Raw genomic sequence first — 16,016 nt, forward strand, 5'->3', positions numbered from 1 at the left:
TTGTAAAATATAAAAAATAAAAGATGGATATTTTAGATGAATTCAGGTCCATCAAAAAAGATGAATTTTGGATACACCCTCCTACCATGTACTATTCTACGTGGGTTTGGCGTTTCCACGCCTAATTCCCTCTTAATCTTGTAACTGTAGTTTTATTTGCATTGTTTTTTGGTTTCAACGTTCCTCTCAAAAAAAATATGTATATATAAAAAAGTAGAAGATATATAGGATAAAATTTTGTTGGAAGAGAAATAGGATACAATTTTATTGGAATCTATCTTTATCATATTATCTACCAATTTAATGATGGCAAGACTCTAATTTTTTTATTTTATTTTAATAAACCTAGAATATTAATTAATGATATGTGATGACGTGGAAATCCTACGTGGACGCTCTAAATGCTCTCCAAAAAACTCCCCTTTATATATATATATATATATTAGATTTAGAACTCCAGCGAATCCAAAATCGACGGACGTAATATGTAAGCAAGACCTCTTTCACAAGCTAAGGTCTTTTGTTTTCGGGGACTCGGGACTATGTTTTCATCTCTTGAACATTGACCTAAGATTGTTTTATATATAAACTAGGATTAAGCCCATGTGATGCAAGGATACATAAAGTAAAATTATAGAGGAAATTAATTCATAATTTGTTACTTGTTTATGGGGTAAAAGTATTAACGACGGGATTGGATGTCGTAAAAGAACAATTACAACGTGATTTCGTCGCAAGCTAGCCATCGTGAAAGGGACCATCATAATTGACTAACTTATCGCATATATCGATCATGTCGGTAATTAGATACCCTATCGTATAGTAAAATATTTCACATAAAAGACTGGATTTGATTTGTTAATGAGATTTTTTTTTTAAATGTAGTTGCATTATATAGAAAATGGTAGTTGACTCCTTGTAAAAAAATATAGCTCTTATTATCTTTTACTAATTATTTATTTATCTATTTGGACTCTTACCAAAATCTATCTATTGTTATCTTTTATCAGTAGTTGACTCCTATTAAATTCATCTCTTATTATTTTTTACTAAGTATTTATTTATCTATTAATCTGTTATTATTTTTTATCGGGTCTTTATTTATCTATTTTTATTTTAATAAATCTGCAATAATACTAGTTATATGTTTATGATGACGTGGAAATCCTACATGAAGCTTCGAGTACTCTCCAAAAAACTCCAAAAGTGTTATTATGTAATTGCCCCTCGCCACAAGAACAATGTACAATTTAGGAAAATAAAGGAATACATTTAAACAAGGAAAATGTACAGTGTGAGAAAATCAAGGAATATGATCATTGACTTAATTCATGGAAGATGTGTTGACAGGAAACTTAGTCATGTAGGATTTAACATATGAATAACTATGAACAATATTCATATGGAACTAACTTCTTAATACCATAAAAGAACAATTAATAAAGGTAATTATCATAAATCAAGGAATATGATCGTAGAAAAATATTCATATATTGACCCAACCCAAATTAAGGGAATTAATCACAAAATCTGATAATTTCAATCAATGACAAAACAATGAACTTGGATAGTTACTTTCTTGAGGGAATTATCAAGTAAATTGGATAGTTACCCAAAAAATTTGAATAAGATTATCAATCAATTTCATTTCAACTCACAGTATTAAAAAATTATCCCAATTTTTTTTCCCAATATTTATCAGTCATATAATGATCATCTTTATAAAAGAATTATCTGCCTTTTTACTAATGTATTGAGCACCCTGTAATATAATCTCATTGATCCGCATAGAATAGTACTCCGTACAATAATAGTAAACCAATATTTTTTACGCAGAAATAGGAAATATATTAATAGGAGGTAAGGTAACTAGGACCTCAAGAACCAGAAAGTATAGATACAAAGGTGCCAAAAGCAGCCCACAGCCAAACCCAAAAACTTGTAATCACGACTATGACTGAAACCAGGATAAAGCTTAAAATGTTTAGCAAAATACAAACGCGAAATTGGAAAATTAGAGTAGTTAGCAATATAAACACAGAACTTCAAACCCAAGTCGAAAAGGAACTCAAGGCTAGACAGCATTGACTGGGACCAACTCCTTCTCATAGGCTTCCTTTACATTAGCTGGAGGCTGAAAATGGTAGACCTTTGGAACAGTCATGATGCGTCCAATTTCAGCGAGGCCATGAGCAACTTGGTTAACATCACGTTTGACATGAAGGAGAGAAACACACCAGTTCCTCTTGAGGAGTGAAACAATATCATTGATGATAGGAGCTAGGTGATGATCTTGGTAGCCCTTTGGATTCTCTAACATGTATTTTAAAGCCGCCGCATTTATCTCCAATTCCAGATGAGTAATCTTCCTCTCCCAAGCAATCAGAAGCCCTTCCTTAACTGCAGTTAATTCCGCTGAAGCAGGACCAAGAGATTTGAAGCGAGTGGAGAAACCAATATGCCAAAGGCCTCTATCACATCTGATCACACCACCTCCTCCAGCATTGTCAATATCAATCCAGGAACCATCAGTGTTCAATTTGAAAAAAGAGACTTGAGGGGGAGCCCACTTCCTTGGTGAAGGAGGATTAGCGGAAGAGCTAGCTTCAGTTTCATCAGAAATAGACTGCACCAAAGTGTTAGAGAAAGTGTAGTCTGCCCAGAATCTATTATAAAGGCTAGCACTGCTTCCCATTTTCAGCTTAAAGACAGCATCATTTCTATAAGACCAAATGTGCCAAATTGCAATAGAAAAAATTCTTTGCCATTGATTAGACCCATTTAAATTATAAGCCACCCACTCATGCCAAGACAAGGAGTAAAATTTGATAAATTCAAGATCAAAAACTGAAGGATGATATTGAAAAAGCATAGACCAGAACGCAGAAGTACTATAGCAATCTCTAAAAAGATGTAAGTTGTCTTCATTGGAAGTGGTGCACCTGATACAGATAGGATTGAAATTCTGGATTTTAACAGCTAAAGTTTGAGCTACCGGAAGAATGGAGTGACAGACATTCCAAAGTAACATCTTATATTTGTAAGGAATGTTAATTTTCCAGAGTTTTTTCCAGCAAACATTAATAAGACAAGCATTGGAATGGGAGCTAGCAGTAGAATTATATGCTGACTTAATGGTGAAGGTTCCTTTTTTATCCAAAATCCATCTTAGCGAATCCTTGGCAGCAGATAAAGTTGAGAGGGGAGTAGCCTTTATGATACTGCAAATATGAGAGGGGAGTAAATGCTGGATTCTAGTAAGATCCCAAGCGTTATTATTAATGATATGGGAAACCCTCAGGTGGGCAAGAGATTCAGGAATAACAATATTGGGAAGCTGATAAAGAGGACATTGACCAACCCAGTGATTGAACCAAAGCGAAGTGTCTTCACCATTCCCAATACTAATAATCATGCCTTTTTTAACAATTTCCCTTCCTTTGAGAATATCTTTCCAAATAGAAGAAGAGTTGGAATTTGGGAAACAGTCATTGAAATTTGAAGTTTTTAGATACCTAGAACTTAGGATTTTAACCCAAAGTTTATCAGGTTGAGTCAGGATTTTCCAACCTAATTTAGCCATAAAAGCAAGATTCCAACGTTTTAAATTTCTAATTCCCAATCCCCCCAGATTGATAGGATCACAAACTCTATCCCAACTGGTTCTTGGGATATACCTAGACCTATCCACCCTATTCCATAGGAATTTTTTGCATCTAGACTCAAGCTCTTGGATAACAGTAGCAGGGAGGATGCAAGTTTGCATTTCATATAAAGGATAAGCATTAAGAACAGATTTGATAAGTGTACATCTACCTGCCATATTGAGAAGTTTAGCCTGCCACCCCCTAATCTTAGAGGTAGTTTTATCTAAGAGGTTAAAAAAATCCTCCTTTTTAAGTCTAGTAGGGGATATATTGCAACCAAGATACTTACCAAAGGAAATAGTGTCCTTAAAGGGACACACCATACGAATAGAATTCCTAACATTGAAATTTGTTTTCTTTGGGAAGATAATGGATGATTTATCATGATTAACATTTAACCCTGATATTTTCCCAAATTCTTGTAAGCATTGAAGCATTACATCAATGTTAGTGGTGGTTGCCTTCCCAAATAGGAAAACATCATCAGCATAGAAAAGATGGGAAATAGACACCTCTTTAGATATGCGCAAAGGTTTCCAAAGTTTTCCAGAAACTCTACCTTCTATCATTTGAGAGAGTCTTTCTAAGCAAAGAACAAAAATATAAGGAGATAAAGGATCCCCTTGTCTGATTCCCCTTGAAGGAACAAAGGATTCAGTAATTTGGCCATTCCAAAGGACAGATATAGTTGCTGAAGAAATACAGCTCATAATTAGGTCAATCAGACTAGCAGGAAAATTGAACCAGATCAAGGTATCCCTAATGAAACCCCATTCCAGACTATCAAACGCTTTGCTAAGATCAATTTTTAGAGCCATACTTTTGTTCTTTTTACTAGCCTTATTGAAAATATGAGATATCTCCTATATTATAAACTACTATTTACATGTAATTTGATTTTATACCCATGATTTGTCTATTTTATATAAGTAGATTTTATATTTCATCATTCAACTTTGATAATCATCCTCAAACACCTTTCAAAACTGCGATAAGTCTTTTATTAGCCTTTAATATCATGTATTTTATGTTATTTCTATCTTTTTGCGTAACGCGTATTTACGATATTTAATCTTTCTACATATAGTGTATTTATGCAATTTAATATAATAAAATATGACAATCACCCATATATTCAGTTTTAATCATAGTAAGGTCATACAAATGTAATTGTAGTACTTTCTTTTAAATCATGCATTGTGATCACATTGCATTAATTTGTATAAATGAAAGCATGTGCGATACTTATTTCAACTGACATTTTACAAAGAACCAATTGCGAAAGCATGCATGTACAAAAAGGTTAGTGATTATAAATTGATGTGAAATTTATCAGAAATTGCCCTAGATGTCCTGAAATGGACGTGGGATTGTTTAGTGTTTAGTTGTTTACTATAAATTCAGAAATTGGCTTACGTAGCCTATCGAAACATGCAGACGCAATGTGCATTCATGAGCGAGGACAAGAATCTAAGATAGAGAAATTCTTCCACTGTATACTTTCGAAAAAAAATGTAGTGGCGCATGTGAGAGCGTGAAAACTAAAAATTGTGTTATTCCATATAAAACAATGTCGAAAATTTCTTCATATGAACATTGTGAACACATTTTCTTACATATTATTGTGGTGATTTGATGTATTAACATAATTTATAATTTTTATACTCTCACAGCTAGGCATCGCGTGCATATAAGACTAGCTAGTATATATACATATTAGGGGAGGTATCTGGTAACAACACTTCTATCAATAAGAACACTTTCACACTCTCAATGTTCTAAATTTATTCAAGCATGTTCTAAATTTGTTTAACCATGTTTTAAAATTATTCAACAATGTTCTAAATTTGTTCAACCATGTTCAAAACCTATTCAAGCATGTTCTAAATTTGTTCAAACATGTTCTAAATTTATTCAACCATGTTCTAAATTTATTCAACCATGTTCTAAATTTAGAACATGAGAACCTTTTCAACACATATACATATATACATGTTCTAAATTGTCAATCTCATGTTCTAAATTTATTCAACGATGTTCTAAATTTGTTCAACCATGTTCTAAATTTATTCAATTATGTTCTAAATTTATTCAACCATGTTCTAAATTTAGAACATGAGAACCTAGTCAACACATATACATATATACATGTTCTAAAATTTCAAGCTCGTGTTCTAAATTAATTTAAGCATGTTCTAAAATTATTAAACATGTTATAAATTTATTCAACCATGTTCTAAATTTATTCAAGCATGTTATAAATCCATTCAAACACGTTCTAAATTTATTCAAGCATGTTCTAAATTTATTCAAACTTTCTAAATTTATCCAAGCATGTTCTAACTTTATTCAACCATGTTTCAAATTTTATTCAAGCATGTTCTAAATTTATTCATGTATGTTTTAAATTTATTCAATCATGTTCTAACTTTATTAAACAGTGTTCAAAATTTATTCAACTATGTTCTAAGTCCATTCAAGCATGTTCTAAATTTATTCAACAGTGTTCTAAATTTATTCAAGCATGTTCTAACTTTATTCAAGCATGTTCTAACTTTATTCAAGCATGTTCTAACTTTATTCAACAATATTCTAAATTTATTCAAGCATGTTCTAAATCTATTCAAGCGTGTTCTAACTTTATCCACCAGCCCTGATTCGTGACCTTCCTCACTAGAACACCGCCGAAATCCGGTTTGATTTTGTTAAAAGGTACTTTCGCGATTTCGTTCAAAATTTGGTTCGAGTTCGTTCATTTTTTGTTCGGTTTTGTTCGAAAATAAAACTATTAAAATCAACCAAAAACTTTAAAATCTTACCTCTTGAGGCAGATTTCTTGTTAGAATGCTTGAATTTGAGCATCAACATACATATTCATCCTCTAAAGCTCCAATTCTTTAGCCAACTCCATCCTCTACTTCTCCAATCCCATTCCTGTTTCAAGCTCTCAATTCTCTCATAAAACTCCCCAAACTTCACCATAGCTCTTGCAAATTCCCTCACCGCCGTCTTTCTGTCTCTCTCCTCAACATCTACCTCCATCTTCACCGCCGCTCCACCTTCAGTCACTGAGTCGACTCGCTCCATCTCCATTGCCGTCTCTCTGTCTCTCTCCTCATTGGACGACAACCTCAAATTGGACCGGTTTCCGCCACCGCAACCGCTGCCGCCACGCTTGAACACCAGCGAAGTTTTTCGAACAATCGATTTTCGCTTGATTTCTGGTTCTGGTTTCGATTGATTTTGTTCAAACACCGGCAATTCTATTTGATTTCTTGTTCTATTTCGAGCGGCAGCGAGCGCTGAGAGTTGGCGATTGAGAATGCCGATTGAGAATTGAGAATCAATGGATTGAGAAATCGATTTCGATTTCGTTCAAATTGAGAAATCAATTGATTTTGATTTCGCGGCAAAGAAGGAAACACCGCCGGATGCTTCTGAGGTTGCCAGATAATCGACCGGAGGAAGGAGGAGGAAACAGAATTGCGGCGAGCGACATCGTCGGATGATGGTGGCAGCACTGTTGATCGAAAAGAGAGAGAAAGAGAAACTGGAGAGAGAGAGAGAGAAAGTGAAATCTAAAAAGTTATAAAAAAACTAAATCTAAAAAGTACTCTCTCTCTCTCTCTCTATATATATATATATATATATATATATATATATATATATATATATAATATATATGAAAACGAGGAGAGTACATTTGTGATTCAATATTAGTGTAATGATTATTAGGAATTGGTGTATTATGAAAATATATGTATTAAACTAATTATTAAACTATTTATACTGGTTTTTTTTATTGTAGGATTGAACGAGGTTCCTTAGTGAGCTTAAGTACCTAAAGATTTTGATGTACACTTTTTTTTTATTGAATATGTATATTTTTTTAAACTAAATGTGCATATTTTTTGACTAAATATGTATATTGTTTTGACTAAATATGCATATGTTTTCTTTTTTAGAAAATCAAAAATTATATTCATCTAAAAAAGGGTGCACATGTAGTTAAAATATTATGCACTGTTGGTTCAAAAAATACACTCCTTTAGTTCAAAAAATACTAGTCTTATATGCACGCGATGCGTGCGGGATTTACACAAACTAAAATGATAGATAAATACGTAGATTTTTTTATTCCTTTTCACGCATCACACATAATTTCATGTTAGGTATAAAAATCAGTTATTATCCTGTATTGTGAGAGACGTCAATTCTCAACTGAGCTGTTGAACCCGCTGGGTTGGTCCGATCGTTATAAACCCAAACCTTTAATAGCCCACAAGCTGTAACCCAAGACCCGGTCCTATTATATTCAACCCTAACCGATGGGAAAATATTAACCCGATTAAGATCCGAAACCCGATAACAAACCCGTTCCACAACCGAACCGAATGGATCTGAAAGCCATTAATGACCAAATACATTTGAATCCAAACCGTTTGAACCCGACGAAAACCCGTTTACAATACAAGTTGTTTTAACGCGTAATCCGCTTAATCCGAACCGTTTACAACCCGTAACCTATTTAATTCGAATCGTTTATACGAAGTAACCCATAACACTTTTAATCCCGCTATTGATCGTAAATTCTTAAGACTTTTAAAAGTTAGTTATTGCCTTTGTCTACTAATTAAGGCCTTAAATATTAGAATTTATAAACGTATTAAAAATTGTGATTTTATAATTTGAAATCGAATTCACCTGACCCGAAGTACAACCCTCTACCCATTTTATCTCGCTACTGATTTATTCACATTGTATGAACCTATCGATAAAAACCTGAACAAAGATAAACTTGAACCAGATGTAACCGAGTCATACATGTTCAACCCGACCCATTTCAGAACCGATATTAAGTTCAAATACTATCTCATCCTGTATTATGTTATCCGTACCCATTTTAAGTACCCGACCAATCTCAAGTTTATTCTTTTGAAACCCGGTCTGATCAAATCTATATATTCCATTAGATTTAAACAGTTCTGAGTCCAGTAAGTTTAGATAAGTTCAGATAAATTCGAAAAATTTATTTCAAATAAGGGGAAGAGAACGCATCTCCCCCTCCATTTTTCTTTGTTCTACTAACTTATTATATATGTGGTCAAAATAATAAATAAATAAATAAATGGTTACACTTTGTGGAGTATTTATGAAGGAAAAAAAATTATGTTTGCTAAAATGCAAAAACCAAAGAAAACTCACATACCACATCACCACGAAGAATACAATTTTATCTCTATGAATGTCCATCACTCGTCGAATCACTACTTATATATTCCCGTACGTATAATAGGGTGGAGACAGACAAATGTTCATTCAACTCGTTTCACCGACTTTATTATTATAATTGTGATATAAAATATTTTATGGAGATATTGAAGATAATAATATCATCACTACTACAAAAACCTTGGTTTTTGGACGCTAGGTGCTCGACGCAAGAGTATGAGCGTTGGTGCAAATAATTAGTTTCCGCTTACTCACGACGCTTTTTATCGTCCAGTGTAATGTAGACAACATTAGGCGTCGAGAATTCACGTGCAATCCACGTGATGTTGTTTAATTAGCTATTCTGCAACTTCATCCCCTTTTTCTGTTGCCCGCAAGGTCGCAATTTCACCCTTTTTTCTGGAAAAGAAAAACCACCTCATTGAATAGCTCTCACCCACCTCTCATCTCCAATCTCAGATCTACTCTCCTCTCATTGAATTTGTAAGATCTTTCACGTAGCTTCCTTGTTTGTCTTCTCATGGGCTTGTATTTCTCTCTCTCATCTCTCCGAAAAAATTAAATTTCATTCTCTAAAATTGTCGATCCTGTTCGGCGTGTCAATGGTTTATCATCTTCTACCTTGTCGGCCTGGTAAAGGTAACATAATTTTCCGTTGCGTTTCTTTTTTCTTCTTTTTTCAACTTTCGTTTTGTATTTTTTTGAAACACGAATTTCTAGGGTTTTTAGGTATTTGTTTGCAGTTGAATCGTGTATTTTGATTTCATTCTTCTCATATAATTGGTTTAAACGCGAGTAATTTTGTGTTCACTCTTTTAATTGGGTTTTATTTGTCTATCTTGAGTAGAAATTTTCGATTATAGCCCTAATTTGTGTTAGTTTTATTTTTTCGGAGTGGTGTTGAAATCTTTGTTTTTTGCAGCTTGGTATTATGCCATGACTAAAATGTAAAGTGTTTTGGATTTCAGCTGGGTATTCTCTCTAGTAGTTAATTTGATGTCGCATGTAATGATTATGGTGTTAATTTGCGATATAATTAGTTTCCTCTCACTGTCAAATTCTTGAACTAATAGCAATCTAGGTTATTATTGATAATTTTGGATTCAATTAATTTTACTGTGGCCTTAATTCATTCAAATTATGCCTACTTCTTACAGTGTATTTTTATTGCAGCCATGTGTTTTATTGTGATAATCGTTGTTTGTTTTCTTTTTTCTTTTATAGATAAGCTAATGACTGATTTATGGGTGGAAGTCATCCTTTTGCCTTAGATTATGTGTTTTCTAGTGTTTAAGGGCTTAATGACTTTGTCTGTTACCCTACTTATGTACAAGGAAGTCTCCTAATTGAATTCTCTTTGTACATAATTTGTTTTGAAAAGAAGGAATGATAACTAGTTAGAACATGTGTAATCATAATGCATCTAGTATTGCCTGCGAATTAAGCTATTAGCAGCTGTTATTTTTTTTCGATAAACCCCTTCACTTCTAAAGCATTTTTTACTGAAACTACAGTATCACTACTACAAAATGAGTGTTTTCTAGACGCCTTAGCCTCGACACCTGCAGCTTAGCGTTAGCCTAAGAAAAGATGAGGATTCATCGTCAACCCAACAGCCCGACTAGATGGATCAATGAAGAGAATCCGAGCATTGACCTGTGTATGTGGCAGGTGCTTAGTTGATAAAATATCTAATTTATTACACTTTACATGGAGTAGGAAAAAAAAGTATACATTTAATGAGACTTGAAGCACAAAATTTTAAGAGAATCAGTTACAGAACAGTTCATTGGGAAAATCTTGTACTTGCATCACAAATAAATCATATATCAAGGTGTGGCAGGGCAGCAGCATGCCAGCAACAACACATATACGATTGAACATACATAGTTTCCAAGTCATTTGGACTTTAACATGCATAGACAATTACTACAAGACCCATCATTTACATGTTTGCACATGTCTACGTGAGGCCATAGTATAGCTACCGGCTTGGTAATTGAGTTAAGTTCATGGCTGGTATCAGGTGAAAAAGAAACTGAAAAGGTGTGAAATTGCAATATTCAGTGCATTAGGTTTTTTGATAAATGAATATTCATTTCACTATTTAGCTACACAAGTACACAACTCTTCCTCCCCAACTCCGAATAAACCAATCTGCATCTAAAAGGTAATGGAGAAAGAGTAAGAGTCGGTAAGGGAAGAAAGAACTGGAGATGAAATATAATGCAAAATTAGATCAAACAAATGCTACAACATCATGGATTTTCTAAAATCAAATTAAGATAGAATCCCAAAGTTATTTGATTTCTAACAACCATAGATTTCACATTAATTAACATCATGCCCATCCACCCCCCATTTCATCTTATCATCTTCTTCTTCTCCCAAGTTTGCTTACTATCATTCATCATTATGTCAATTGTACAGTGTGCCTGTACTTAGTGTGCAAACTCATGAAATAACTACCAAAGAACTAAAAGAGCCATTGTAAACTAGAGAGGATGATAGTGCACTTGCATGTTCAAACCAATACTTTAATACCCTGCCCTTCTTCTTTTTTCTGTTTCCTCCTTGTTCATTTATCTTCTTAAAAACAGACTTTAATACTTACTTTTCTTTGACTAGTTCTTTCCTGTTTATTGATATCCTCTGTTTCCTATGTTCCTTTTTCCATTTTCCTCTTAATAACGTTTTTCATTTCTTTACATTGAACTGATGTATTTCAGTTCTTCCTTCAGTGTCATATAACTTATAACAAATTGACCAAAAAGTTCCAGGTTTGTTTATGATGGCAGATTTGTTTTTTGATGAATTTGGCTGAAATTTTGTTTCTTGGGTTTGCAATCTTTTATTGTTCAGTTTTTTTCTTATAATATTTATTCGATGAGTGAGGATACTAGTATATTGGTCAATGCTGCTTCTAAGAATTTTGATGTTTCTTTTTTTTTAATCACTGCTTGTTGGCCAAGTTCGTACAGTAAGTGCTTCAAGCTCTAGATTGTGCACAAGTCTTGGGAATGGTACACGAAAGGGTAATTATTCTAATTTCTTCTCATTGAACTCTTTTTGCATTTGATCGCTTCTCTAATTTCAGTGTTCTTGTTCGACTTCTTGTTGTATTTCATATGAATGGTGTAAGCAAATCTGCTTGTTACAATTACAGTTTGATAAAAAGAAAGCAGAAGATTTAGAATGGTCCAATGAACTGAAAAATAGTATAAGTAGTGTTTCTGAGTGTTCTTTGCGGTTAGGGGTTGACTTGTTTGGTTAGTGCTTCTATTTTGTTGTTGCAATTTGTTGCTCTGGTGCTCTTTTCTGCTGCTATCCAATTTGTTGTTCTGGTGCTACTTTCTGCTGTTATGCTAGCTGTTTCTGTGTCCATCGTCCTTTTTCAGATAAGTTAGGAAAAATAGCTAACATGTTTATTGTCTAAGTGGTGTTTTTTCTTTGTTACTCTGTTCTTAACTTAAGCCTTATTTAGAAGGTAATTGAACATGTTAGTTTCGGTTAATTACTGTTAAGAAAACAACCAAAACACACCTCTAAAGTTTATGAGCCTTGCTGATCTCGTCTTGTGTCCAGGTGATTTCAGCCCACACATAAAGTCTTCCTACACTGCACAGCAACACATACAATGGTTAGTAGACATGGATAGGCTAATTGCCCCCAGCTAGCCAGTGCGTATCACCCTGATTGTGTCTAGTGAACATCTCCCAACATCTAGTCCATGCTATCAAGTTCCTGACGCCTAGGCCTCCACTCTTCTTTGAGCTACACACCTTATCCCAACGCAAATAACCAAGTCTATCACTGTCCCGAGACCCATGCCATTTGATAACTTCTATTAAGTTTATTAATTTAGCCTTTATCATCTAAGAGTCAAAGAAATGTAAACTATTGACTCTCGGGACTGAATACCCTGGTATAGCTGATATTGTAGTGTATTTATATGTCATAAGCTAGGAAAACTTGAAACTGGTATAGCTGATACTGATTCTGACTCTACACCAGTCAAGCAATGAAAATGCGAGTTTATGAATGTTGTAATTTTATGTTGTCAGTACATAAAATCTTCTGGTATTTCATGATTTGTGTAGAAAAGAGTAAATGTGTAGGATATCTTGATCAGGGTTTTAAACAAGGGAGATTCGACCATTCGAATTTTAAACAATAGGTTTATATAATGTATTTGCAGGGCTTAATCTGGTTTATTTTTATTATTTGTAGTATGAACTATGAAGTTGATAAGTTGCATTATATCGATTCTCTCGAGTTCTTAAAAGTTTCTCAAACCGGGCTGCTATTTCCATCTCGTCCTATTTTCTCTCTAGGATTTCGGTTTTCATGTCATTTTAGGCTGGAACCTGTTTTCGTTGTTGAATTAAGTTTATGTGTTTTAGCTTCAATTAATCTACACGTTTTAGATGCAATTTGAGTATCATTAGCCAATCCAGTAGAGTTACCGTTGGTTGAATTTTTTAAGAATATCAGGGGTACGTAGTAGAAGAGTGCACCTTACTACCTTATATGAAATGCTACTCTCAAGTCAACAGTATAACCTTGCCCAATACAGAACACTGTAGTTGTGTGAATAGCACAAATAAATGTTGTAGGCTACATAATCTGTCATTGTAAGTCGCGATTTTTAAGAGCTACGTCCAACAATTTATGAAAACGATACCTGATAGGTTTCCTCATGGCTTGGTTTCGGGTTTCGTTAGTCCTTGATATTCCATGGTGTTATGCAGGTTGAATATAAACAACTATCATGGAGTTATACAGTTTGATTGTGCTTATGTAAGCTACTACAATGAATTAGATTATTCTTCTACAGCTATGCAGACAACTATCATGGAGTTTGTATTAGCCCTCGTCTTTTATTAGAGTTGGCATTTATTGTTTCATGGTCGTTTTGGTTGATTTCCTATGACGAGTGATTTTGATTTCCGACTCATACTTATTTCATTTTGTTTTTGTCTTTAAAGATCATCCAACGTGATAAGGAGCGACATGACAATGAAGGCAAGGACACATGAGCTTATAAGCTACTACCACCATTAGATCCTAGTTTTTCTAGGCTTTAGTTCTTTGGTTTTGTGGTACAATTTGTACTTTTGATTATTGATTATGTTTTGTAATATTTAGTTAGTAACATTTATGTACTATGGATTTTGGTTAGTAACATTATCATGGAATTTGGTTAGCAGCATTAATTATCATGTACTATTGATATATTATATATGGTTTATTAGTAACATTACCATGTACTATGTAGTTTAACGTACCGTGTACTTCAATTTTTTTATAAGTTAATTTTTAATGTTACGTTGATCAAAGATGAATTATTCAAAATTCAGGTTTCATTGATCTTGTTGCTTTAATTTTAATTTTATTTGCATGTATATATAGGTAGAAAAAAATTCTTATGCAAACGAATTTGGACGCTTTTTGATGACGTGATATTGGGTACATTTAGATTTTAAATTTCCTGCCAACATATATTTTTGGACGCTTTTTGGTGTCGAGAATATTAAATAGGTAAATGTTGGGCGAAGCGGGAAGGTAGATATTCTGGACGCTAATACCAATGTTTAGACGCTTAAAAGCGTCGAGATTCTCGACGCCAAATAAAATATCTGGACAGTAAAAAGCGTCGTAAGTGCCGACGATTACAGGCGTCGGCACTAATCTCGACTCTCTTTTTCTCGACGCTTTTTTACAGCGTCGAGGAATAAATTCTCGACGCCTATTAGCGTCGAAAAATGGATAAAAAAGCGTCGTTAAAACGCGGGTTTTGTAGTAGTGCATGGAATTGAGAATACTCCGCACTCGTAAATTCATAAAATTTGAGATATTAGTAAATTTATTTGGTGATAGTTTTCATATCTTATTAATGTGTTTCCAGTACATGTATAAGTAGCGCGACAACTACGTACTTTTTAAAACGTTAATAACAAAAATTAAAGTAGCCAATAGAAAAGTATGTATAACACCTAATTGTTTTAGTTGTCAAATCGGTTTATATATTTTTCCATTAAAATTTAACGTCGCACTTACAGTTAAAATTTGTAAGTCGTGCATCGCACGGGTCTTATTTTTCATATATGCAAAGATATTCATAATTTCATTGTATAAATGCGTGAGAATGTATCATGAGATTGTATAAAGGATTAAAGCAGTATGTATGTATATTAGTAATATTGTCAATAATATTATTGTGTATAAAAGTAGTACACAAAATTACATTCCAAATAAAATCTCCATGATACGTTATTAAGTAAAATATACTAAGATAGGATTATGTCAGGTAATACTCCGTATGATTAAGATATTATGCATGCATGAGATTGACTACGTAAAACATTGATGTACTTCATAGAATTTTGCATATTGATAAGTCGTTGTTATTATGAAATTCAGTCAGCCTAATCTGGCATGCAATAATATATTTATTAATTAATTTATGTGTAATATATACTTTTTTTATATATAATAATATAAACAAATAAAAGATATTTTTTTAAATGTTATATATTACCTACTTATTATATATCATATAGTACCTGTGAAACTCCACTATAAAGATATTTTTTAAAAATATGGTTCATTATAACATAAAATATAAAATGTTTGCAATTATTGAAGTCATATATTATCCATACGGGTAATATTGAAAAAGTTTACCAAACATTTAGATTATTACTAAAAGGATTTTTCATGAAATCCTCTGCATATGCATAAGTTTATCTGCCTAACATAATACCCGTTTTAAAAAATAGATTCGGAGTATTTAGACTATTACGTTGAATCTACACTTATTTCACATTCAATAGTTGGATTATTACGTAATTCAAGCAATATAAATCATACTCCGTAATACTTATTCCACATTCAAAAGTTGTATTTTTAGGTCGAATCTATATTTTAAAATGTTATATTATGTATAAGATATTATACATTATTAATTATATTTGATCATTCTAAATTTGTTTGGAATCATAATTATTTAAGGTTAACCAAATAATAGATCATTATATTAGGAAACTCTTATTAAGTATGACAAAGTAGTAGAATTATTTTATTTTTTCAAATACTACGTATATGATAAAGTAGATTTGTAAAAGATATTGATTA

The 16,016-nt window shown here is 32.9% G+C and overlaps 1 long non-coding RNA gene across 1 annotated transcript; it reads left to right on the forward strand.

Annotated features, from left to right (window-relative positions):
- The first annotated feature begins 9,167 nt into the window (after positions 1-9,167).
- LOC130467032 (uncharacterized) lies at positions 9,168-14,127 on the forward strand. Its single transcript, XR_008927188.1, has 3 exons — positions 9,168-9,518; positions 11,852-11,914; positions 13,868-14,127. It is a non-coding gene; the product is annotated as an uncharacterized lncRNA (long non-coding RNA).
- Positions 14,128-16,016: the final 1,889 nt, after the last annotated feature.

Source organism: Spinacia oleracea, chromosome 2 (assembly GCF_020520425.1).
Source record: "Spinacia oleracea cultivar Varoflay chromosome 2, BTI_SOV_V1, whole genome shotgun sequence".
NCBI classification, from domain to species: Eukaryota; Viridiplantae; Streptophyta; class Magnoliopsida; order Caryophyllales; family Amaranthaceae; genus Spinacia; species Spinacia oleracea.